This window comes from Myxine glutinosa, chromosome 1, assembly GCF_964187855.1.
Source record: "Myxine glutinosa chromosome 1, kmMyxGlut1.1, whole genome shotgun sequence".
NCBI lineage: Eukaryota > Metazoa > Chordata > Myxini > Myxiniformes > Myxinidae > Myxine > Myxine glutinosa.
Genome location: NC_136261.1, coordinates 438,770,511 through 438,794,112, shown reverse-complemented (window position 1 = coordinate 438,794,112; position 23,602 = coordinate 438,770,511). Strand labels below are relative to the sequence as shown.

The window sequence follows — 23,602 nt, the reverse complement described above, 5'->3', positions numbered from 1 at the left end:
GGAGAGCGTGACGCAGCGGTGCGCAGGAGCAGTGTGAACCAGCGCAGCTCTGGAACCGCGGCAGCTGCCATGACCAGCCTGGGCTCCTGAAGACGGTGCCGAAGTGACCGCGAAGGAACGGCGGCCGGCCCAACCGTGCTCCGGTCCCCGCTGAACCGACCTCTCCCTCCAAGCCATCCACCTCCCACCAGTCATTCCTGCCTGCATTCCCCATGTAAGTGTGATCGTTCGTCTGTCTTTCATGTTGTCCTGGGGTATTAATTAAGCTTGTACAGTTAAGCTAAATATTGCACTGTGTTTCCTGCTTTTTCCATTTCCCTGTATATAACCTTGACTGCTCTTTTTGCTTAGTTGTGTGTAAATAATAAATCCTGTTATTCCTCCGTTCTTCTCCTTCTTTCTTCTTCATTCTCGTTCGGTCGCTTTAGTGGTTTCAATATTGAGTGTACGTGGCGCGATTTGGCCAACGTTCAGGATCGGGTTTAGTGAAGGCTAATAACTCGAACTTCGGGTTGCTAAAAAACGCTTGGCAACTAGACCATCCAAACCAGGGTTCGAGCGGTATTTGTCTCCCTAGTCTGCGGAGGGACAGATAAAGGTATTCGGGATAAACCCTTGACCCATAACCCTGATCCGTTCCATCCCGCGGGATAGCGTTACAAGTACCAGGAGCGGAGACGGTCAGCTTAACAAGACAAGGGACTTAACCACCCCTTGCTAAGGGGGAAGAGCCGTACTCCGTATCCATAACAATATATATATATATATATATATATATATATATATATATATATATATATATATATATATATATATATATATATGTATATATATATTGTTGCGGATATGAGGACTGTATATTTTTTTTGATTGTGTGCTTTATTATTATTATTATTGTTTATTCTGTGCCTCCTGCCTCCGGAGCTGTGTAAAGGTCAAAGGGCATCCCATAATTAGTCCATAAAGCATCCACACCACAGCCAATCATAGAATACCCCTGTTCAATAGTTATATCTTATTCTGTGTTTTAGGGTAAGGCTGTGTCTCACATTAATAGAAGTACTCCATTGCACCAAGTGAAAGAGATAGATTCCCTTCATTCCCATTCCCAAAACCTCCATTCCCCCCTTTTCATCAATTGCAATTCGCATTGCCAACTGCATGTTGGGCGGTTTTCTCTTCATCCGCCATTGACCACGAGGCAGGGTTGGGGAAGAAAGGCGTGTCTCCACCTTGTCATAGAGGGGAGGAGTGAGCCAGCCCCGAACAACCAACCGAGCACGAGGGGTTTGGTCTGAGAGGGCGGAGGAAGAGCGATCGGGGAGGTTCGCAAAGGTTCAAGGGTGGGGCTATATATAACCCATGAGAGACGCCCTCACCAGAGATGAGCTTTTACAGAGGAGAGACGAGTACAGGGAAAGGAGCTGGGTCGTCAGAGCAAGAGCACGTGGAGAGGTCCATGACAAGAGCTGAGTTGGTCTTCAGGGGTGGTCAGTGGTTGCGTTGAGACGTTGCGTTGGAGAAAGAGTGGTTGGACAAACAAAAAAGAGAGAGGAGAGAACCCGTCACGCGAGAGAACCCGTCACGCCAGACCCCCCACCAGCAGCGTTGGCTTGGCTCCACCAAGCAGCTCCGACCCGCTACCCCGCGGACACGACAGGATCGGTGGCATCGGCGGCCGTCGAAGTCCAGCCCGACGTCCGTGCGGGATCAAACTCCAGCCAGCTCCGGGCCTTCCTCCAGCAACCCACCTCCTGTCATTCCTGCCTGCAATTTCCATCCATTTGCGTACGTGAGTTTGTTTTGTTCGTGCTGTCCTGGGTAGTAACAATAAGTCTGTATAAGCTAAAGATTGCACTGTGTCACCTGCGTCTCATGTCCCTGTAAATAAACGTGACTGCTTGCTTCCTACTTATATGTGTAAATAATAAATCCCATTACTCTTCTGTACGTCTTCTTGTCTTCTTCTCTCTTCCTTCTCTTTCGGTCGCTTTAGAGGTTTCCCGATTGAATATCTGTGGTGCGATCTGGTCAACGTTGGGGGGAGTCGGGCCAATTGGGGATCCTGTAACGGTCACGGTAATACACCACCGCTCGGTCAATATAACATCTTGTCCGTGACCCGTAACAATTGGTGTTGGGAGTGGGATTCGAGGCCCGAACCAAATTTTTAAAACGTGTAGAAAAAAAAAATTTTTGGTCAAAATTAAGAGCTGCCGAAATTTTGTTTTATAAAACCCGAAATTTGAGATCGCGCCATGGACAATCAAGGCGATCGGATGTCGGTGGGGGAGATAGACGGGTTAGGGGTAACCCAGGACCTCGGGGAAATGTATGTGGAGGAAAGAGAGGAGGAGAACATTGGCAATGTGGTTGAGGGGGTATCAGGCGCACAAAATGGCGCTCTCACGCACGAGGTTACGGGCGTGGAAAATGGCGCCTCACACATGGCCACGGCGACCGCGCCCGCAACCGTAGCAGCGCCACCGGTGGATTTGAACCTTTTTATGATGCAAATGAAGGCCCTTATGGAAAAGAATAGTGAGCAATTGGGAGACCAAATTAGAGGTTTGAAAAGCAGTATGGGACAAATGGGGAACCGGATGGAGGCTCAGAATGAGCAATTGGGGGTAATGAGGGACGAAGCGAGGGGTACTGGTGAGGGGTTAGACAACGGGATAAAAGAGGTAAAGAATGGGTTAACGGGGGTGGAAAATAGAATGGCTGCCCAGGAGAATCAGATAGATGGGGTGAAAAATGGGTTAATGGGGTTAGAAAATAGGATGGAGGACAAATTGCGGGAAATAGGGGAACAATCTGCCAGGGAAATCAAACGAATGGGGAACCAGATAGAGGAGGTGCAAATCGGGTTAGAAAGTAAACTGGATGCTCAGAGGGATGAATTGGGACAGATGAGGGTGGCATCTACAAAAGAGATGGAGGAGATGAAAGAGGGGATACGACGAGGCGTAGGTGAGGAGGATTCAGGGCTACGCGAGAGGTAAAGCGAGGTGAGAAGCATATGGAGAAAGAGGTGAGGAATAATATGGCTAGGTTACAGGGGGGAATAGAGGGTCTGACGAAGGGAGTAGAACAGCTGACAGTCGGACAAAGGGATCTAGCGGACCAAGTGGAAAAGAACACTGCAATCATTGGGGGTTTAAAAGCAACACAAAAGGACATTAAAAACGAATTAATAGCAACACAAAAGGAATGTCAGATGGTACATGAGGGGTTGACGAAGAAGTTGGAGGAGGTGACAGAAGTAATGGAGACGAAGGAGCGAGAGGTGAGGACGCACATAGAAACGGTTAAGGTGGCGTTAGAGGAAGAGATAGAGGGGGCGCACCGGGAGATGAAGGAGGTAAAGGAAAAATTAGAAGAGGTGGAAGAGGGGGTGAGTGAAATTAAGAAGAGACGGAGGGAAACTAAGAGGGAGATAAAGGAGGAAGTCATGGAATATGTACAAGGCCTGTGTTCAAATCATGATGAGGTGCTCACTAACCAAATAAAAAGTTTGCAGGTGGCAGAGGAGGTGCGACGACGAGGTATGGAGGTGAGTGGCAATGTATATGATGTGAGGGGAGATTCAGTCGGCTTGGGGGGTGGTGTAGACCCGGGTGTTCGTGAGGGACCAATGGTAAGATGTATGACTGGTCCGGAGTGGATGCACAGGGGAGGTGTGCAAGGAGGTTTGGCTATGGGGAGTGAGGGGGGTGCTGGTGAGCAAGGATGTGGGGGTATGGCGTGGGTAGCGGGTTGCGGAGGGGCGACCCAGGCATCTACACCAGGAGGGGTAGTGTTTGGAGGGACGGGGGACGCGCGGGAGCCCCCCGGGAATAGCGTACTGTGGGAGCCCAAACGGGCTGGTCCCGCGTTGATCCCGCAAGGAGTGACGCACGGGGTCCAACCCTCGGGCGCCCACAAGGTCCCACTCGCGCCGTATGACGGCAAGAGTGATTTGAGGGCGTACCTGGCGCAGTTTGAGTACGTGTGTAAAGGCAACGGTTGGAATCCGGACGAAGGTGGAGTACACCTGGTGGGGGCACTGCGCGGTGCGGCGGCAGAGGTGCTGACGGCTTTACCACCGGGTGCTCTCACCCTGTCAGCCCTCCGTGCGGCATTAATTAATCAGTTCGGCATTGAACAGCAAAGCGAGCTTGTTAAAGCCCAACTTGCGCAGCGAAAACGCAAGCCCCAGGAGACCATCGGGGAACTTGCTCACGATATTCGCCGCGCGGTCGGGATTGCACATGCGGACATGGCAGCGAGTTCCCAGGAAAGCCTGGCTCTGGATCACTTTATTCAGGCCCTTCCGGATCTGGAGCTCCGGCAACAGCTCGCCATGTGGCGCCCGCAAACCATGAGTCGGGCGGCCGACGCTGCAGCCCGTTGGGAAGCAGCGAGGCCCCTGGCCCGGGGAGGCGAGCGCCACGCAGTGGCGGTGCGTCAGATGGGGCCCGTGATGGGGGGCCCTGACCTGGAGAGCATGGTCCGGAGGTTAGTGGATCGGCGCCTGGCGGGACCTGGACCATGGCAGGCGGCCCCAGAGGTGGCACCCGGTAGTCCCTGACAGAGTACCCCAATTCGGACATACAGGGGGGGGGGGGAATTTGGAATAACGGAGGCAAGCACCTTACCAGGTGAGGTGCTATAATTGTGCTCGGATGGGTCACCGTGCATGGGAGTGTCGAGCTCCGTGCCGGGACGTTTCCCGCCAACCGATGCCCTCAACTCCGCCCCATATAGATCGGCCTAGCCGACCTCAGACACCCCCCCGCCAGGGCCCGGGAAACTAGAACGTGCCGGGCATGCAGGGCGGTGTTCGGCAGTAGGGAATGGGGAGAAGCCCTCGTTGACGCGACAGGTCATTCATTGTGGCCGAATTGGGACGGGTAGTTTGACAATTCGGTGCAAAATTGCCGGCGTGGGGGCAGACGCCGTGGTGGACACGGGAGCCAGCGCCACGATCATCAGCCCCGTGGTCCTTAATTCGAGTGCAGACGGCTGGGGTAAAATCCAGCGTCTGGAAAATCATAGTTTGCAGTTGGCTACCGGGGCAACAGCCCCGATCATAGGGCGTGGTTTTGTGACCCTCAAGTTGGGATCGGTAAAGCAAGAGATAGAGGTTTGGGTGGCGGAGGTGTGCGACCCATGCTTAATAGGGTTGGATTTGTTGACTGCCAGCGGTTGTAAAATCGACTTGAGTCGGGGGATCCTGCGATGGGGAGTGGAAGAGCTACCATTGGAGGGGGTGAGCACGGCCGAGAGGGTGGAGCTGGAGGCTCCTGAGGCCGTGACCATCCCTCCGGGGGCCGAGGCCATAGTGCCGGCCCGATGGTCAGCTCGCCCGACATGGCAGGAATCCTGCGGCCTGGTCGAACCGGTGGCAGCGCTATCCATACCTGGTTTAATCGTGGGCCGTACCCTTGTAAAAACGGACGGGCCGGTGGTGGCCGTCCGAGTAATTAATATTAGCACAGAACCAGGCACTATAGTGAGGGGCACGAAGGCAGCTGGCTGCACCCCAGTTAGAGAAGTCGCGTCAGTGAGGGGCGAGAACGTCCAGCCGAGCCGGCCCCAGGGGGAGCCTTCAATAAGTTCTAGGATTTGGCCCGATCCCATTTGCGAGATGGTAAATCGTAGTAGTGTAGAGTTGGGAGGTACCCAGAGGGAGGCCTTACACAAACTGGTTGGGTCCCATTTGGACCTCTTCTCCTTGTCCACCGAGGATATTGGACATACGGGCCTGGTGAAACATCAGATCCACACCGGTGAGGCCCGGCCTATTCGTCAGGCCACCCGACGGCTCCCTTGGAGCAAGAGGGCGGAAGCTGACGAGCAGGTTGAAAAAATGCTCGACGCAGGTGTGATCGAGCCCTCGGGAAGTCCTTGGATGTCACCTGTTGTGCTGGTCAAAAAGAAGGATGGGACCACGCGGTTCTGCGTGGACTATCGCCAGCTAAACAACGTGACACTCAAGGACTCATATCCCCTGCCAAGGATTGATGACACCCTCGATGCCGTTGCGGGCTCAAATTGGTTCTCAACTTTGGACCTCAAGAGTGGGTATTGGCAGGTGGAGATGGATAGGGCAGGGAAGGAGAAAACGGCATTTTCCACAGGTAAGGGACTGTATCAGTTTACTGTGATGCCGTTTGGTTTGTGTAACGCCCCCGCCACCTTTGAAAGATTGATGGAACATGTACTAGGCGGCATGCCATGGCAATCATGCCTGGTATACCTGGATGACGTCCTAGTACATGCCAAAACGTTCCCCCAGGCAGTAGCTAATTTGGACCAGGTGTTCGGGTGCCTCAGACAGGCAGGGTTGAAGCTGAACCCGAGTAAGTGCACTTTGTTTGCAAGAGAGGTGGCCTATCTAGGTCACGTGATCGGCCGCGAGGGGGTAAAAACGGACCCAGACAAAATTAAAGCGGTAGAGGAGTGGCCCGCACCACGTACCATCAAGGAGGTGCGGGGATTTTTGGGACTCTGCTCCTACTACCGGCGCTTTGTGGCGAAATTTGCGGAGTTGGCCCGTCCCCTCCACCGGCTTACGGAGAAGGGGACGCGATTTAATTGGACACGGGAGTGCCACGAGGCCTTCCAAAAATTGAAGGGGTGTCTAACATCCGCACCCCTTCTAGCTTACCCCACTAGTGACGGGACATTTACCCTGGACACGGATGCGAGCCAGGAAGGATTGGGCGCAGTTTTGTCTCAGACACAGGAGGGCGTGGAGAGAGTGATTGGTTACTATAGTCGGGCCTTAAGTAGGCCTGAGCGAAATTATTGTGTCACTCGCAAAGAGTTATTGGCTATGCTGGCTGCCATGAACCATTTCCACCCGTACCTGTACGGGCGGAAATTTTTGGTTAGAACTGACCGTTCCTCCTTGCAATGGCTCCTTCGGTTCAAGGAACCGGAAGGCCAAATTGCAAGGTGGTTGGAAAAGTTGCAGCAGTACGATTTTGATGTGGCCCATAGGGCCGGGAAGGCCCATGGTAATGCGGACGCACTCTCTCGGCGTCCTTGTCTGGGGGAAAACTGTAAATTTTGTGCGAGACACTAGGAGAGGGAGCAATTGGGCGATTCCGCCCCGATTCTTGTCGTCCGGGCAACCCGGGTGAGAGGGCCAATTTTGCCACTAACCGCGACGAGGAATTTGGAGAGTTGGCTTGGAGCACGGCCCAGCAGGAGGATCCTGTTCTGGGGCCGGTGTTCCAATGGGTCAAATTGGGGCAAAGACCAAAGGGGGAAGAGGTCACCCCCCTCGGGGCGCAAACAAAGGCGTATTGGGCTCAATGGCAGACCCTGGAATTGAAAGGCAACATCTTGTATCGCAAGTGGGTGGAGGTTCCCTCTGATAGAACTTCCTGGCTGGTGATAGTCCCTGACAAATTCAAGAACGTCATATTGCCACAGGTGCATGGTACCCGCTCCGGTGGCCATTTGGGCAGGACAAAGACAATATCTCGGGTCCGCCGGAGGTTCTATTGGGTGAATATGGGGCGCGACATACAGGACTGGTGTCGGAGATGCGACGCCTGTTCTGCCAAAAAGGGACCAGCACGGAGGATGAGGGCCCCCTCCAATTACATCAGGTGGGGGCCCCCCTTGAGCGGGTGGCTATGGATATTCTAGGACCGCTGCCCCGCACCCGCCAAGGTAATAAGTATATCCTCGTTGTAATGGACTATTTCACCAAGTGGCCGGAGGCCTATGCCCTCCCCAACCAAGAAGCAGGGGTGGTAGCACAGGCCTTCGTAGAAGGATTTGTATGTCGGCACGGGATTCCACAGGAGCTGCACACCGATCAGGGTCGAAATTTTGAAAGTCAATTGCTAAAATATGTGTGCAGACTCCTGTCAATTCGGAAAACCAGGACCACGCCCTTGCGGCTACAATCTGACGGGATGGTGGAAAGGTTCAATCGAACATTGATCCAACAACTGGCATTGTTCACCACCACCCGTCAGGATGACTGGGACGAACATCTCCCGTACCTGTTGATGGCCTACCGAACTAGCCAGCACGGGGCCACCGCATGCAGTCCAGCATTGCTTATGTATGGGCGGGAGTTACGGGCTCCCGCCGACTTGCTATGCGGTCCCGTGCCAGACACCACGGATACACCGCCGAGGGAGGGTTACGCACGTCACCTGGAGGAAGGCATGGAGCGGGTCCATGCCTTCGCCCGCCGCCAGCTCCATCTGGCGGGGGCCAAGATGAAGCGTAGGTACGACGACCGGAGCCAGGGGAGTCAATACGCTCCGGGGATGAAGATTTGGTTCTTTAATCCCCGGAGGCGGAAGGGCAGGTGCCCAAAACTCACCTCCCCCTGGCAAGGCCCGGGAGTCGTCCTGTCGCAAATCTGTGACGTGGTCATTAAAATCAAAATGGGGCCACGGGCCCCCCCTCGGATCGTCCATGCCGACCGGATAAGACCTTATGCCGGCGAGCAGGCGCCCTCATGGATCGCCTCGGCTCTAGATGCCGAGGCAGGACCCAGTACCTCTTGCGACGGGGGCTCGTAGCGTCAGAGGACTGGGGGGGATGATAGTGGGAACACTCCCCGATGTGGTGGGATGGCAAATCCACCATCCCTCACAGCCGGGGGCAAAGGAGCACTAGCTTATGGGGTTGATGGCAGTGAAAACTAGCCCGGGTGGGTTAGGATATTGTGTGTAGGGCCCTAGAAGATGACATTAGGTAACGTTAAGGTTAGTTAGTGACAAGGATACCTGTAGTGGGGACGCAGGTAGATTAGTGTGGATGATAATGACGTGGGAGCGCAATTGTTTATAGGGGCGACTGGGAAGCGCAAGTTTCAGAGGGGAGTAGTTAGCTGAGATGATGCCGTGTGTTTGAGGATTGAACAGGTGTGATTGAACAGGTGTGATTGCACAGGTGTGCAACTGAACAGGTGTATGGAGCAGTGTATGAGGGAGTAGTGGTGATTGCGTGTTGTGTTGACCAAATGGTCCAGGAAGAAAGGAGGGTGCAGGTGGCACCACGTGTGAGTGCACAGGTGTGCAACAACAGGTATGGAGAATGGTTGTGTGGAATAAATGGTATGGGATATATGGCATATTGGGATGGATGGTCGTGGAGTGAGTATGGTGGAAACTATGGAGTGGAGTGGATGGTGCAAAGGTGTGAATGGGGGAAGAGTGGACCCCCATCACGGATACCCGGGGCGGGTAGTGTAAGTGTTAGGTAGAGGGTACAGGTAAATTGTGGTTGGATATTGGCATCCTTCCTTGGCACACCTGAGCTCCTCACCACGTACAAGGCTTTCATCCGCAGCTCAATGGAATACTGCTCTCCCCTCTGGGCTGGTGCTCCTGCCTCACACCTATCTCGTCTTCACGCTGTTGAAAGCAAAGCATTCAGAATCATTGGAATCTCCCGTGATGAAGCTAACTCCAAGGGCCTCTCACTCACTCACCGCAGGCAGGTTGGTGGTCTTTCCGTCTTCTACCGACTCCTCTCCGGCCTTGCTCCCCCAGCTCTCTCTGTGCTCTGTCCCCCAAATATTCCTACAGGTCGCACAAGATCTGCCAGCAAGCCTCTGATGGTTAAACTGCCAAAATCTCGGCTCGCTGCTCACCTTCACTCCTTCATTCCTCTTTTCTCCCGCCTCTGGAACAAACTCCCACACTCCCTTCAATCCCACTCCTCCCTCCAGGTCTTTAAAACAGCTGTTCACCACCATCTCTTATCTTCCCCCATCCAAAACCTTGATCTTTTCTACCCCCGCTAATTCACCCCAGATCCACCTTGTTTGTAATTCCAACTTCTTTCCTGGTAGTCCTGGCAGTGTCCATATGTTTTATGCCTCTCCCACCCCCTTTCCCATGCCTCCCCCCCAAAGCCCTCTCCCTCCCACAGATCTCTCGATGTCTCCATGTCTCTCGGTTCCTGCTCTAAAATGTTGTGTTGTGTTGTGTTGTGTTGTGTTGTGTTTGTGTCCTTCCCCCTCTCTCCCCATCTTGTCTACCGCTCCCGATGTTATTTGTTCTATGTGTCGGTTTGTCGGTTATGTGTCGGTTTGTCGGTTTGTCTTTCTGTGTGATAAATGTTCGCTCTTTCACGAGCCTCGATCTTTTATACAAAAAAAAAAAAAAAAAATCTGTGGTGTGGTTGGAAGAATGATGTTTGGATGGGTGCATTAGTGTGGTGGAAATGGCTGGGCGTGTAGCCTGTTAGTGTGTGTAGTTGGTTTGGGCACTCCACCACTGTGAGGATGTCGGCCAGGTGAGGCCGCAGGTGGGCTCTGGGAGCCGGTAGTAGTTGTTGTGGATGGGGCCCGAGGATCCGGAGGACGGACCCGGGTAGCCCAGTGCCAGAGGGCACCGAGTGGGGTGACAGAGCCAGGAGGGGTCTTCCCCAGTTAGTTAGGTTAGGGTGAGGAGCTAGGTAAGCTCGGGTGGCAACTGCAGTGGTGGAGGTGTGCAGGTGGGTAGACCTGCTGGGAGAGCTACACGTCGCAGCCCAGAAATTGTGCGAGGGCACCGGGAGATGAATCGGGGGAGTGAGACCCCAAATTGAGAAGCACCACAGTTTGATCAATGGGAATTGGTTTTTAGAACCCATAGTGTAAGTTGGCCAATGGATTGGCAGGGAGAGACCCCGGGTAGTGTAAAGTGTGTTAAAATCATTTAGAGGATAGTTAGGATGAAGGATCTCCTCACACCATCTGCATCCACTCACCTGAGGTGACAGGTACTCCACACCATGCCATGTTTTGATTATTTTTTATGATGCAAATGATTGGATTGTGAGACGCATCATGACGTGGGTGTGACATTGTGCTTTGATGTTCCATCTCTTCCTCCTTATGAGGATTGATGATGAATTTGGTGATGGCAAATTTTGAAGTAGAGGGATTGTGGAGACGAATTTGGTATAGGAGAAATATGGGGAAGACGTGACAGTAGTGACGAATTTGTAAATGGGTAGATTTTGTAAATATGGGGTAAGGGCAAGGGTAGTGTAGGTGACAGGGGGGTGACGTACGGTAGGGACGAGCTTTCTCACTTCGCCCTCCGTACGCATTTCGCCTTGCATTGCCTTATTGATGTGTACCCTTGTGACCTTACCCCTCGCTCAATTGTCTCTTTTGTCTCCCACATGACCTGTGCGCCATTGGGCACCGAGGGGAGCGTGCGTGAGTCGGCCATTGTGCGCCCGGCACTCTCAGAACCAGCTGTCTGCATCGATGCACCACATTATGGACCACATGTCTGTGGCCGAGCACCACTTATGGACCCCATGGGTTGGGGCATGGCCCCTCTGCTGGAACCGGCCATGAGGGCCCGAAATCTTGCTGGCGGACCTTGGCCACAGGGCACTGATGCCCCACAGGTGAACCACACGTAGTCGGCCCTGTGGGCCATAAATAAAATAAATAAAATGGACACGTTTGGGCAAGCTTTATTGCAAATAGGCCGCCAGTAAGAAAATGAAAGAGAGACAACAACAGGAAGACAATAATAATAACCAGCAGAGGGAGCCGAAGAGCAAGAGATCACCTGCAGGGTTAGGCGTTGTTGATTTATTTTTTTTATTGTTGAACATTGATGAACAGTGATGACTGCACCGATTGGTGCTTGGGTGTGTATTGGTGCGTTTTTGGGTGCTTTAATGGTGCATTGATGCAGAGCAGACTGTCTCCCCCCCCCCCCCCCCCCCCAGAAAGAACAATTACAGGTCCTGGGTTAGTTTTGTAAATAAAAATAGCGTCATTGTAAATAATGCTCCCCACCATCAGTGTATAGTTTGAAGACAATTCCGCAATTCGGTTAACTGTGGGCGTAAGTCTGTTAGGCAGGGTGTAATGGAGCAGCGGGACACATTTATTTATGTTTTAAAACTGTCGCACTCAGGGTCAGGTTAAAAGTAGAGGGAACTACACCTATGTGTCACACTAAATAAAAGTTGTAGGCCCGGGACGTGCCTAAGAGGAGGAGGGTGCAGTGTTGCGGATATGAGGACTGTATATTTTTTTGATTGTGTGCTTTATTATTATTATTATTGTTTATTCTGCGCCTCCTGCCTCCGGAGCTGTGTAAAAGTCAAAGGGCATCCCATAATTAGTCCATAAAGCATCCACACCACAGCCAATCATAGAATACCCCTGTTCAATAGTTATATCTTATTCTGTGTTTTAGGGTAGGGCTGTGTCTCCCATTAATAGAAGTACTCCATTGCACCAAGTGAAAGAGATAGATTCCCTTCATTCCCATTCCCAAAACCTCCATTCCCCCCTTTTCGTCAATTGCAATTCGCATTGCCAACTGCATGTTGGGCGGTTTTCCCTTCATCCGCCATTGACCACGAGGCAGGGTTGGGGAAGAAAGGCGTGTCTCCACCTCGTCATAGAGGGGAGGAGTGAGCCAGCCCCGAACAACCAACCGAGCACGAGGGGTTTGGTCTGAGAGGGCGGAGGAAGAGCGACCGGGGAGGTTCGCAAAGGTTCAAGGGTGGGGCTATATATAACCCATGAGAGACGCCCTCACCAGAGATGAGCTTTTACAGAGGAGAGACGAGTACAGGGAAAGGAGCTGGGTCGTCAGAGCAAGAGCGCGTGGAGAGGTCCATGACAAGAGCTGAGTTGGTCGTCAGGGGTGGTCAGTGGTTGCGTTGAGTCGTTGCATTGGAGAAAGAGTGGTTGGACAAACAAAAAAGAGAGAGGAGAGAACCCATCACGCGAGAGAACCCGTCACGCCAGACCCCCCACCAGCAGCGTTGGCTTGGCTCCACCAAGCAGCTCCGACCCGCTACCCCGTGGACACGACAGGATCGGTGGCATCGGCGGCCGTCGAGGTCCAGCCCGACGTCCCGTGCAGGATCAAACTCCAGCCAGCTCCGGCCTTCCTCCAGCCACCCACCTCCTGTCATTCCTGCCTGCAATTTCCATCCATTTGCGTACGTGAGTTTGTTTTGTTCGTGCTGTCCTGGGTAGTAACAATAAGTCTGTATAAGCTAAAGATTGCACTGTGTCACCTGCGTCTCATGTCCCTGTAAATAAACGTGACTGCTTGCTTCCTACTTATATGTGTAAATAATAAATCCCATTACTCTTCTGTACGTCTTCTTGTCTTCTTCTCTCTTCCTTCTCTTTCGGTCGCTTTAGAGGTTTCCCGATTGAATATCTGTGGTGCGATCTGGTCAACGTTGGGGGGAGTCGGGCCAATTGGGGATCCTGTAACGGTCGCGGTAATACACCACCGCTCGGTCAATATAACATCTTGTCCGCGACCCGTAACAATATATATATATATATATATATATATATATATATATATATATATATATATATATATATATATATATATATATATATATATATATATATATCTGTGCAGCGTCTGTCCTGTGTTGTGTTGTCCTGTGTTGTCACTGAACTACTTTCTCAAACTTTTGTGAAATCATACCAAACTTCTGGTATGCGCATATCTCTCCTGTCAGTATGTCTCTGTTAAAGGTTAGAATCCCGTAAACGTTTGAATCGGTTAAAGGTTCGAATCCGGTAAACGTTTGAATCAGTTAAAGGTTCGAATCCGGTAAACGTTTGAATTGGTTAAAGGTTCGAATCCCGTAAACGTTTCAATCTGTTAAAGGTTAGAATCCCGTACACGTTTGAACCGGTTAAAGGTTCGAATCCGTAAATGTTTGAATCTGTTAAAGGTTCGATTTCGGTAAACCTTTGAATAAGCTAAAGGTTCGAATCCGGTAAACGTTTGAATCGGGTAAAGGTTCGAATCCGGTAAACGTATGAATCGGGTAAAGGTTCGAATCCGGTAAACGTTTGAATCGGGTAAAGGTTCGAATCCGGTAAACATATGAATCGGGTAAAGGTTCAAATCGGTAAACGTTTGAATCGGTTAAAGATTCGAATCCCGTAAACGTTTGAATCGGTCAATGGTTGATATCCGGTAAACGGTTGAATTGGGTAATGGTTCGAATCCGGTAAACGTTTGAATTGGTCAATGGTTCAAATCCGGTAAACGGTTGAATTGGGTAATGGTTCGAATCCGGTAAACGTTTGAATCGGTTAAAGGTTCGAATCCGGTAAACGTTTGAATCGGTCAATGGTTCAAATCCGGTAAACGGTTGAATTGGGTAATGGTTCGAATCCGGTAAACGTTTGAATCGTTTAATGGTTCGAATCCGGTAAACGTTTGAATCGGTTAAAGGTTTGAATCCGGTAAACGTTTGAATAGGTTAAAGGTTTGAATCCGGTAAACGTACATGGGATAAACAAGATGGACACTACAAGGGATTTTAGGGTAAAAAAACACGGAATTTAAAGGAGGTGGATTTGAGGTAGGTTAACGGGGGTAGAAAAGATCAAGGTTTCGGTTGGGGGAAGATAAGAGATGGTGGTGAACACCTGTTTTGCAGACCCGGAGGGAGGAGTGGGACTAGTTATACTCGTTATACTAGTTATACTAGTTATACACCAAAACAAACAACAAAAACGACAGGTAAAGACTTATCTTTGAGGAAGTTGGTCGAGGTGAAAATCGCACATCCACAGCTCAGAGACTGGAACCGGAAGTGATGGTACCAGGTGAACCTTTCGAACTTCGTTTTACGAAAACTACCATTGAGTGATGGATCAGATGTTTCACTCATGAAATCTCATTATAATCTCTGTTTATGTGTTTGTCGACACCAGTACATTGTCATGAGACACCTGGCACTCTGTTGTGTTACCTGTTTGTGATGATCGAGTGCACCTTCTGATGATCTTCTTATCCAGTTTGTCATTTCATTTAATACCCTGAATGATTATTCCGAATGTTAATACTCGGGGAATGTTCTTTATGTGAATACGCAAGGAAAATCCCATCAAATGATGGATTCAACAAACTCAACACAACACAGGATCACAGTAAATACAAAGTTATCGATTACATCCGACAAATGATTTGCAATAAATAATGCAGTTCAATAAATAAGACTCTCTGGGAAAGATTAGCGGTGACAGGAGAAATTTGTCAACACATTCCATATTGGAATGAGAGCATTGTAATTTCAGCATGCTACATTAATTATTTACATATATATATATATATACGAGCAGAAGTACCCGGCATTGCCGGGCGGGGGGAAGGGAGGGGAGGGGGAAGGGGAGGGGAACGGGGGGGGGTGTGGGAGGAGAGGGTGTGGAGGGGAGAAGAGGGGGGAGGGGTGGAAGAGGGGGGAGGGGGGAGGGGAGGGCGAGGGGGAGGGGAGGGGGGAGTGGAGGGGGCGGGGGGGAGGGGAGGGGGGAGGGGGGAGGGGGAGGGAGAGGGAGTGGAGGGGGCGGGGGGGAGGGGTGGGGGGAGGGGGGAGGGGGAGGGAGAGGGAGTGGAGGGGGAGGGGGGAGGAGGGGGGAGGGGGAGGAGGGGGGGAGGAGGGGGAGTGGAGGGGGAGGGGGGAGGAGGGGGAGAGGGGAGAGGGGAGAGGGGAGGGGGAGGAGGAGGAGGAGGAGGAGGAGGAGGAGGAGGAGGGAGTCAAGTCGGAAGGCATTGTCGTCAATTGAATGTCGCATTTATTTTGTATTCCCTGTCAAATGGCATTGGTCCCGCATTCGGAAGTCGGAAGTCGGAAGTCATTGTCGTCAAAGTTGAAAAATTAACGTTACGAAATACGCTGATGACGTCATAATTTTAAAACGCGAGGTTTTTTTAAATTTAAGGTGTGCTGTAGTTGCTCTGAGATGTACTGATTCCGAATATGCCTTTGGTTTTGCTCTGCGATGAGTAGTTCTCGAGTTATAAGAGGACAAACAAACATACTTTACTGCTTTATATATATAGATATATGTATACTTGCTCTTCCATTATTTAAATATTTCTAATTTTCAATCTCCATTTGCAGGTTTCAATTCAACCCTGCTTCACACTCTTCTCTCACCCCAAGGAAATGGCTTCTTCTTCTTCCTCTTCCTCTTCTTCTTCCTCTTCTTCTTCTTCTTCTTCTGATATTGGAGTTATTTTGAATGAACTCACATGCCCAGTGTGCTTTGAACTCTACAAGGAGCCCGTTGGTTTGCCATGTGGCCACTCGTTTTGTCGTGTGTGTATAGAGAAATCCTGGGAAATCAGGGAAGAAGACACAGGTTGTGTTTGTCCAAATTGCCGTGAGGTTTTTCCACAAAAACCAAAGCTCAAGAAGAATGTGATCGTTGCCAACTTGGTAGAAAATATGAAGTTGAAAGAGAAAGGTTGGATTGGAGGTTGAGGCTCAGGATGCAGAACATGGTGATGTGAATGTTAAGGAAGGAATGAAATCAGGGGGGCAGTGAGAGTTTCTGTGAGGTTTGTAATAGAGAGGCAGCCAAGAGGTGTGTACCTTGTGAGGTCCTCTGCTGTGAGAAACACCTGAAGCCTCATCAACAGAAAGGGCACAAACTGCTGGATCCTGGAGTGAAGATTGAGGAAATAAGATGCGTTGAGCACAGAAAGCCAATCCAACTCTATTGTAAGGATGATGGGAGCTTGATGTGCTTCACGTGCACAGGTGAACAACATCGGGACCACGACGTTGTTGCTTTGGAGATTGCTCATGCTGAACTGAAGGTGAGTAAATCAGTGAAAAAATAGTTATTGTATATATTATATCCATACTATTTTGGTTATTTCCGTGAAATAAACTCATAGAATGTGTCCAGGTGCCCAGCCGTCCGTCCGTGTGTATATATGTACGTTCATCAACATTTGACTAAAATATCTCCTCACAAACTACCCGACCAATTATGGATCTAATGTGCAACGATTTATCAGGCCAGCAAGGTCCCACCCATTGTGCTCACCATCTGTTTGAGTGCCCCTTTAAAGGAGGTAAAAAGGTTCTGCCTTAAATATTGGTATTTTATTTAAAAATCATCTTCTCAGAAACCATGAGACAGATCCCGACCAGACTTGCCAAGAGGCATCGGGACCATGCCCTAACCATAGGTTGTGCTTCTTATGGGAGATCTCACCTGTTAAAGGGGCCATGGGCCCCTCCCAAATCCATCAATTTCATGAAAACATCTCCACAACTACCTCAACCATTATGGACCAAATTTGGTACAACACATCAGGGCCTGTTGCTAGAATCTCAGATAAGCCTGTCCTGTGGTTAAACCGCATATCCGGAGCATTAAATGTATCCACTGGAAAGGTTCCAGTAAGTCGGCCCTGGAAAGTAATGTTACGTTCATAGGGTTATCGATAAATGCCATACCACAGGGCAATGAAATACCATAGGGCCAGGTAGAATTGTATGGATTACCATGCTCCGTATGTCGCAATGAAGAAGAAGAAACCCCATGTACCATAAGTAGGGAGCCGTTAGACCGTATGTTGTGTGAGAGTTTATCTTTGTTCCCATGATGAGGGGTGTGGTTATGTTAATTAGTTAGGGATTAATGGTAAATTCCCTGTATGTAAATGGCCTCTGTACTTTTCCCCTTGTTCCTTATACAACACACAACAACATGCATTTTAAAGGCCATTTTCCCTACTAGAGCGGGGGTTAGCCTTGCGGTCCCCATGACAATCTTCTCCATTTTGCCCTATTTTCTGCATCTCTCCTTGTTAACCCCCTTGCCCACATTTCTTCTTCCACCATCTTTAGCCAAGTCTTTCTCGGTCTTCCCCGTCCTCTACTTCCTTCTACATTCATTTCCATCACTCTTCTCAACCAGTCACTTTCATCCTTCCTCAACACATGACCAAACCATCTCAAACTGTTCCTCTTCACAGCATCAATCACAGGATCTATTCCCATCATCTTTCGCAATTCATCATTTGTCTTCCTCTCTCTCAACGATACTCCGCACATCCGTTGAACCATTCGCATTTCCACCCTTTCCATCCTTCGTTGCTGCTCTACGTTCATTACCTATGTCTCGCTCCCATAAATCATAACACTTCTCACACATGCAGCATACACCTTTCCCTTCAGCTTCAACGACACTCCCCTCAACATCAGCACGCCACTCAGTTCCCGAAACTTCTTCCATGCACATCTCACTCTAGCAATCATTGCCGAGTCTGATCCACCTTCTCCATTCAGCATGTATCCAAGGGAACAAAATGTTTTCACACCTTCCAGCTTCATGCCATCTCCAATATCCAAATCAACATTTCCTCCATCTGCAGCTCCCTCTGTGCACACCTTACACTTGAATGTAGCTGCCACACTGGTTAATGACCCTCTCAAACCAATACATTTTTGATGAACCCACTCAGCGCACATTGTACATTGAATGGAATTCACTCTGACACCCTTCCTGCACACAGCACATGGCCATTTCCCAGTTCTTTCCACCTCACCACATGCTTTACCACTTGCCATCACCTTCGTCTTTCCGATATTCACCTTCTAACCTTTTGTCTCCATACATTCCTTCCACTTGTTCATCTTTTTCTTCAGTCCATCCATGTTCCTTATGACACACTAAAAACATATGCTACACCTAATATGAACAGTAAATGAAAACCAACCGGAACAGGACATTAAACAATACCGCTGGCGCTGTCAGCGGCCACATCACAAAATCGAGCAGGCAAGTCCGTGAGGCCACACCCTGAAGAGCAGTGATTCGTCTGGTATTGTCGAGTGATGAGAGGGACTCGCTGATGGGAGCAGGCAGAGATGTCATCGTGATGACATCAACCTTGAGAATGAAAGAACGGGGTCCAGACATTTGTCCCTCTCTTGGTCCTGGCTTTGGTCGTAGGCGGTCACGTTTTACCTGTGTGGTTGCCTGTGAGGATATCGGTGAAAGCTTTTTAGGTGCCTTTTGGGAGCTTTGCAAGTGAAAGGGAGGAGTTTTTGGCAGCTGTGTTGTTCTTCGGAGGTGGAAGGGGCCCCGAGCGAGCCGAAGGAGGTCGTGCTGTCTGCTTCCCTCGCACCGGTGGCTACTAAGGGCGCGGTGCCACCGCCATCTTGTGTGCTTCCCATGGGGTGCCTTCAAGCTTCAATGACCACCAAGCTCCCAAAGTGCTCGTGGAGACCAGAGCTGAGTGCTGGCAGAAACATTAATTATTTTTAGCTGCGGTGAGCAGCTCCATGAGAGGACCGTGTTGTTGTTGTTGTTGTTGATGTTGGGGTACCTTTTTGAACAGCGCATGCACATACATGATACACAACGCACATGCGCGCGTTATTGCAACGGATATCCTCATGATTCTACACGTCGCAGCTGGTGACCACACTGTGGTCATTTTCCTCTTGTTATTTTATCATTCCCCTTGTCTGTATACGAGTCCGTATGGAGGGTCCCTCAATTAGAATTTTAGTTTTACCGTGCATTCTTTTGTCACCGACATTTCTTTCAATAAAGCCAGTATTTTTGCCTTATAATTCCGTGTTGGGTTTGAGTTGATTATCACAGGTTCAAAGACGTCCAGTGGGACCCATGAAGGTAAGAGCCTTGTTACTCATCGCTGCACTCATCCCCCGCGCGTATTCACACCGCCATTAGATTGAATGCCTTGGAGTAAAAGCACAATCGGCTATCCGTCCTCAGGGGTGCTCACCCGGGAACGCGACAGTAAGGTCTCATGGGATTGTGCTCCTCATCTGGATCTGTCCCCTGTAAGAGGCTGAAAAGGGGGTTTTGCTTCTGTTGAACACGAGGTAATGTCGCTGATCCGACTTCTCTCTTTCATATAATTTTAATATATCGTATTTTTCAAATTCCATCTGCAGAATGGGGCATGGGGAAATAACCGTCAGTCCCCCACGGCACCCTCTCCAGCCATCTAGTCAAGACAGCTGAGAAACAGTTTTAGTGATTAATGTCATCCTGGGACTTTTTCTCGTACAGCTCTGGAGTTAAAGAGAAGAGATGATTTCAAAATTTTAATAAAATTCCCATCACATTAACTGTGCTCCTTATCACAAATGTATATTCCATCTCTATATATCGTTGTATTTTCTGTCTGTTTGTCCACCAAAAGAATCGGCCCAACCGGTAGTAACCCCATACTATTGCATACAAATCCTCTTGGCAAATGTAGATGCAAGAAAACATTTTCAAACCTGCAGGTTAGGGGTTTCAGGGTGGGGGGGAAGACCCCAATTCTCTCGATGTAAATGTGTATCGTATAGCACCACCCGGTGTCAGCCCGTATTACAAATCATCTTGTATCTTCTAAATTCCTTCCACACAAGGTGTGGTTCCCTCTGCTCGTATTTATATAATCTTGTTCGGGATGGGCCTTTTTAACTTGGCACAAGTCCGGATTGAAATTCAAAAGATAAACTGATGGTATTTTTGGGTTCAACAGGTGAAAGTCTCATTTTACAGACCACGAGTCGAGTTACAAACATCAAATGTTGTTACTCTTCTCCTTCTCTGTCTTCTTCTCTTTCTCTCTCTTCTTCTCTTTCTCTCTCTCCCTTCTGTGACTTTTAATTTTTATGGCGTAGCCCATAGAGCAAAGCTGTATAGAACAGTGTTTGCCCATCCGTATGTATGTATGTACGTCCCCTCAAACGTATACCAATCAGAGCTGAGGATCTGGTCACATGAAAAGGTGAAGTGATTATGTCTGACGTCATTACGGCGGTACGTGGCTAACTCCTCACACATTTTGACTCCAATTTCGTTCAGGCCGAACATATCATTGAAACGTTTTGCAGTTTTGTTTTTAGTTTATTTTAATTCATATTTAAATTTAGCAAACGTTGGAGTTCCAATGCTGCAATATGAATTCCTCATGACTGTCCAGACACCTTGAGCTCCCTGCATTGTACGGTTCGGTGCTGGGTTCTGCCTCTGAGGCCTACTTGGTTATGCAATGACCGATCCTCTGATGGTGTCGGTGCCGGCGAGGTGCACCCTCCCTCCCATGCCAGCATGGACTGTGTGCACCTTGCTGCATCTGATGTTATTATTGTTATCAAAATGCAGTATTTGTAAATTGACTGTAATTTAGCCTTTTGGCTTGTATTATTATTGCATTATTATTACGAGCAACGGGACCCGCCCTAATGGCGGGGCTTCAATTGGGAAGCCCAAATGAAAAGGCAAAATATCAAAAATTGAAGGCTTTTTTTTATTTTAAACGATTCATATAAACATCTGTTGAATGATATCACACACAAATCTTCAAAATCTAAATGGTGCATGGCACCCATTTTGAAAAAAGATTGAATTCTGCAAAACTGAAGTGGCCGCTACACGTCTTTCTCAGTCGCACGTTTATGTGTGAAGAGTGCGCGCCGAATCTAACCCGGAAGCGGCCGCTTCACCTGTTTCTCAGTCGCTTTTCACACGCTGCCAAGTTACTTTGGAACCGCATGTTTATATAGGAAGAGTTCGTCAGGAGTCGATCTACTCTCTCCTGGTACGTAGAATTTCAACAAAAGCCACATCACTGTTCATATCGGTAAATATTATTCTATCGTGTTTGAAAAAACTGGAAAATTGGGAAAAAAATTGGAAAAACAATATAGCCTATTTTACTCCAAGGGGTCCCAGGATTTCTCACCCAAAATTTCGTTGAGATCGGTTCAGCCGTTTTTGCGTTACCTTCGAACGGACGGACGGACATTTGGTGAATTATCATAAGATTATTATTATACAGCAGTATTGTTTTCTTAATAATAATAATAATAATAATAATAATAATAATAATAGCATTAATACTAATAATATAGTAAATATAATCGTAACACTGCAATCCTTTTGTCGTCATTGCAAAGTTTCTAGATTGAAGCGGTGTATGGTTGGTTCATTATAACTCGAAACATAAAATAAACAAAGCAGTGTTTCAATGCATATATATAATATATATAATACCTACATTATTTGCCAACTGGTATCCCCACCGAGGTCATACTATCCTCTTCAACTAAAGTATCAAATAAGCCCGGCGATGCCACTGATACATTTTCGGTCTTGTTTATTCAACCTTTGAGATGAAACGTAACAGCGGGTTTACATCTAACATGGACAGAGGCATATCCATCAACACAGTTGCTTTGAATTATATTTTCTAGTTTCACTTTTATCCTCCATGTGCATCAATTTTGAAAATAAATAAATTGCAACCCTGAAATGTTAATTCGGACTTATTGGATGTTGAAATTTCCTATTGGATTCCTGCACTCAAGAAATATTTTCAGATAAGAGTGCCCACTTCATTTTACCTTCAAAACCCACTCCTGGTACAGTGATCTGATCCTATCAGCCATAATCCATTATACCTTTTGTTAATTTCTACATTTTCTCTGAAAGTTTCTTATTGATTTTTGAAAAATCAAACAATGATTCCTCCCAGAACTCCAGCAGAAATGCTGAGGACAGTTTGGAGGAGAAGCGGAGGTTGGTGTGCCAATTTGTGAATGAATCTGTGGATCTGATGGAGTGAAATCAACAAGAGGAAAATGGAGAAGCTTTCTCTTCTTGGGAAGCAGAGGGAGAAACTCGAGCAGCAGATGGAGGATCCACGTCAAGGAAAATCCACAATAGACGCAGCATTCCAGGATCTGGAGGTCGTTTCTTTTCTACAGGTGTGGTTTATCATAAATGTATTACAAAAGTTTTAATGTTTAAAATATACTGTTTGGGGGGAGTTTGTCACTATTCAAGTATAAGCCTTGAGTTGAGGCCTTGTTACATGTCACGATTGATGGTAAAGGTGCAGTATACCATGCAATGGTTCAAAAATGATTAATGAAATGGACGAGAGAGGCGAGTGAATGCATTTCCAGGTGTGTTTATGTCATCATGAAGTGAGATTTAGTTTTTGTCACAATGAAGGTTTGGGATAAGAGTGAGTTCATGTCATGGTCTCCAAAGCAGTGATATAGTATGACTACCTGGTCACTGTTGAGGGTTTCAATCATTTCATCCAAGGATTTTATCCAAGTGATGCTCACAGTGACCTCCAGGTACCATGACATCATGGCTTTCATCATGTGCTGAATCATTCTTGAATGTTTTGATTTATCCAGGTAGTCAAAGTTACCTGTACGTAACCACCTAGATAACGATAGCCTGAATTATGGTCAAACAACCTCTTCACCTACTTTGTTCCTGAACGATTAAATGCTATTCATGTGAATACTGTTCGGGTTACAGATTTACCTTATCAGATGTTTTCACCAAAGGGAAGTGTCGTACTCTTTCAAAATTAAAATCAAATTTATATTTTCCTTACCAAATTGAAAACGTCTTTCTTTGTTACCCCGTGCATGTGAAGCCTCCATCTCCTAAACTGTGACTCAACGTCGTCTTATTGCAGTGTACATGGTGATGTACAAGATTGCTTCAGTAACACTAAACACCTGGATATTTTTCATGACGATCTTTAAAATCACTATTTTATTAAAATTAAAGAACGTAATTGAACACTGCGTGGGGTATCATGTTCTGTGAACTCTCTCGTATTTATTAAATAAAAACAAACATTCATTCATTCAAATATCTTGATGTCATTCTTTGTTTTCTTCCTTTTCAGGCTTCCAAGGCCCTGTTAAAATGGTGAGACTGCATTGTTGTCCGACACATTATCAGCACATCCTGATGTTTTTGACCCAATCGTGTTTTAAACATTTAAATATATTTACTATATAATAAAATGAGACAAAATAAAGG

At 48.3% G+C, this 23,602-nt stretch overlaps 1 long non-coding RNA gene across 1 annotated transcript in view; it reads left to right on the top strand.

Annotated features, from left to right (window-relative positions):
* LOC144889664 (uncharacterized) overlaps positions 1-22,378 on the top strand; it is a 306,207-nt gene extending 283,829 nt beyond the window's left edge. Inside the window, exon 3 of the long non-coding RNA XR_013621984.1 lies at positions 22,284-22,378. This is a non-coding gene — a long non-coding RNA (uncharacterized LOC144889664). The remainder of the gene's footprint in view (positions 1-22,283) is intronic.
* The last annotated feature ends 1,224 nt before the right edge of the window (positions 22,379-23,602 follow it).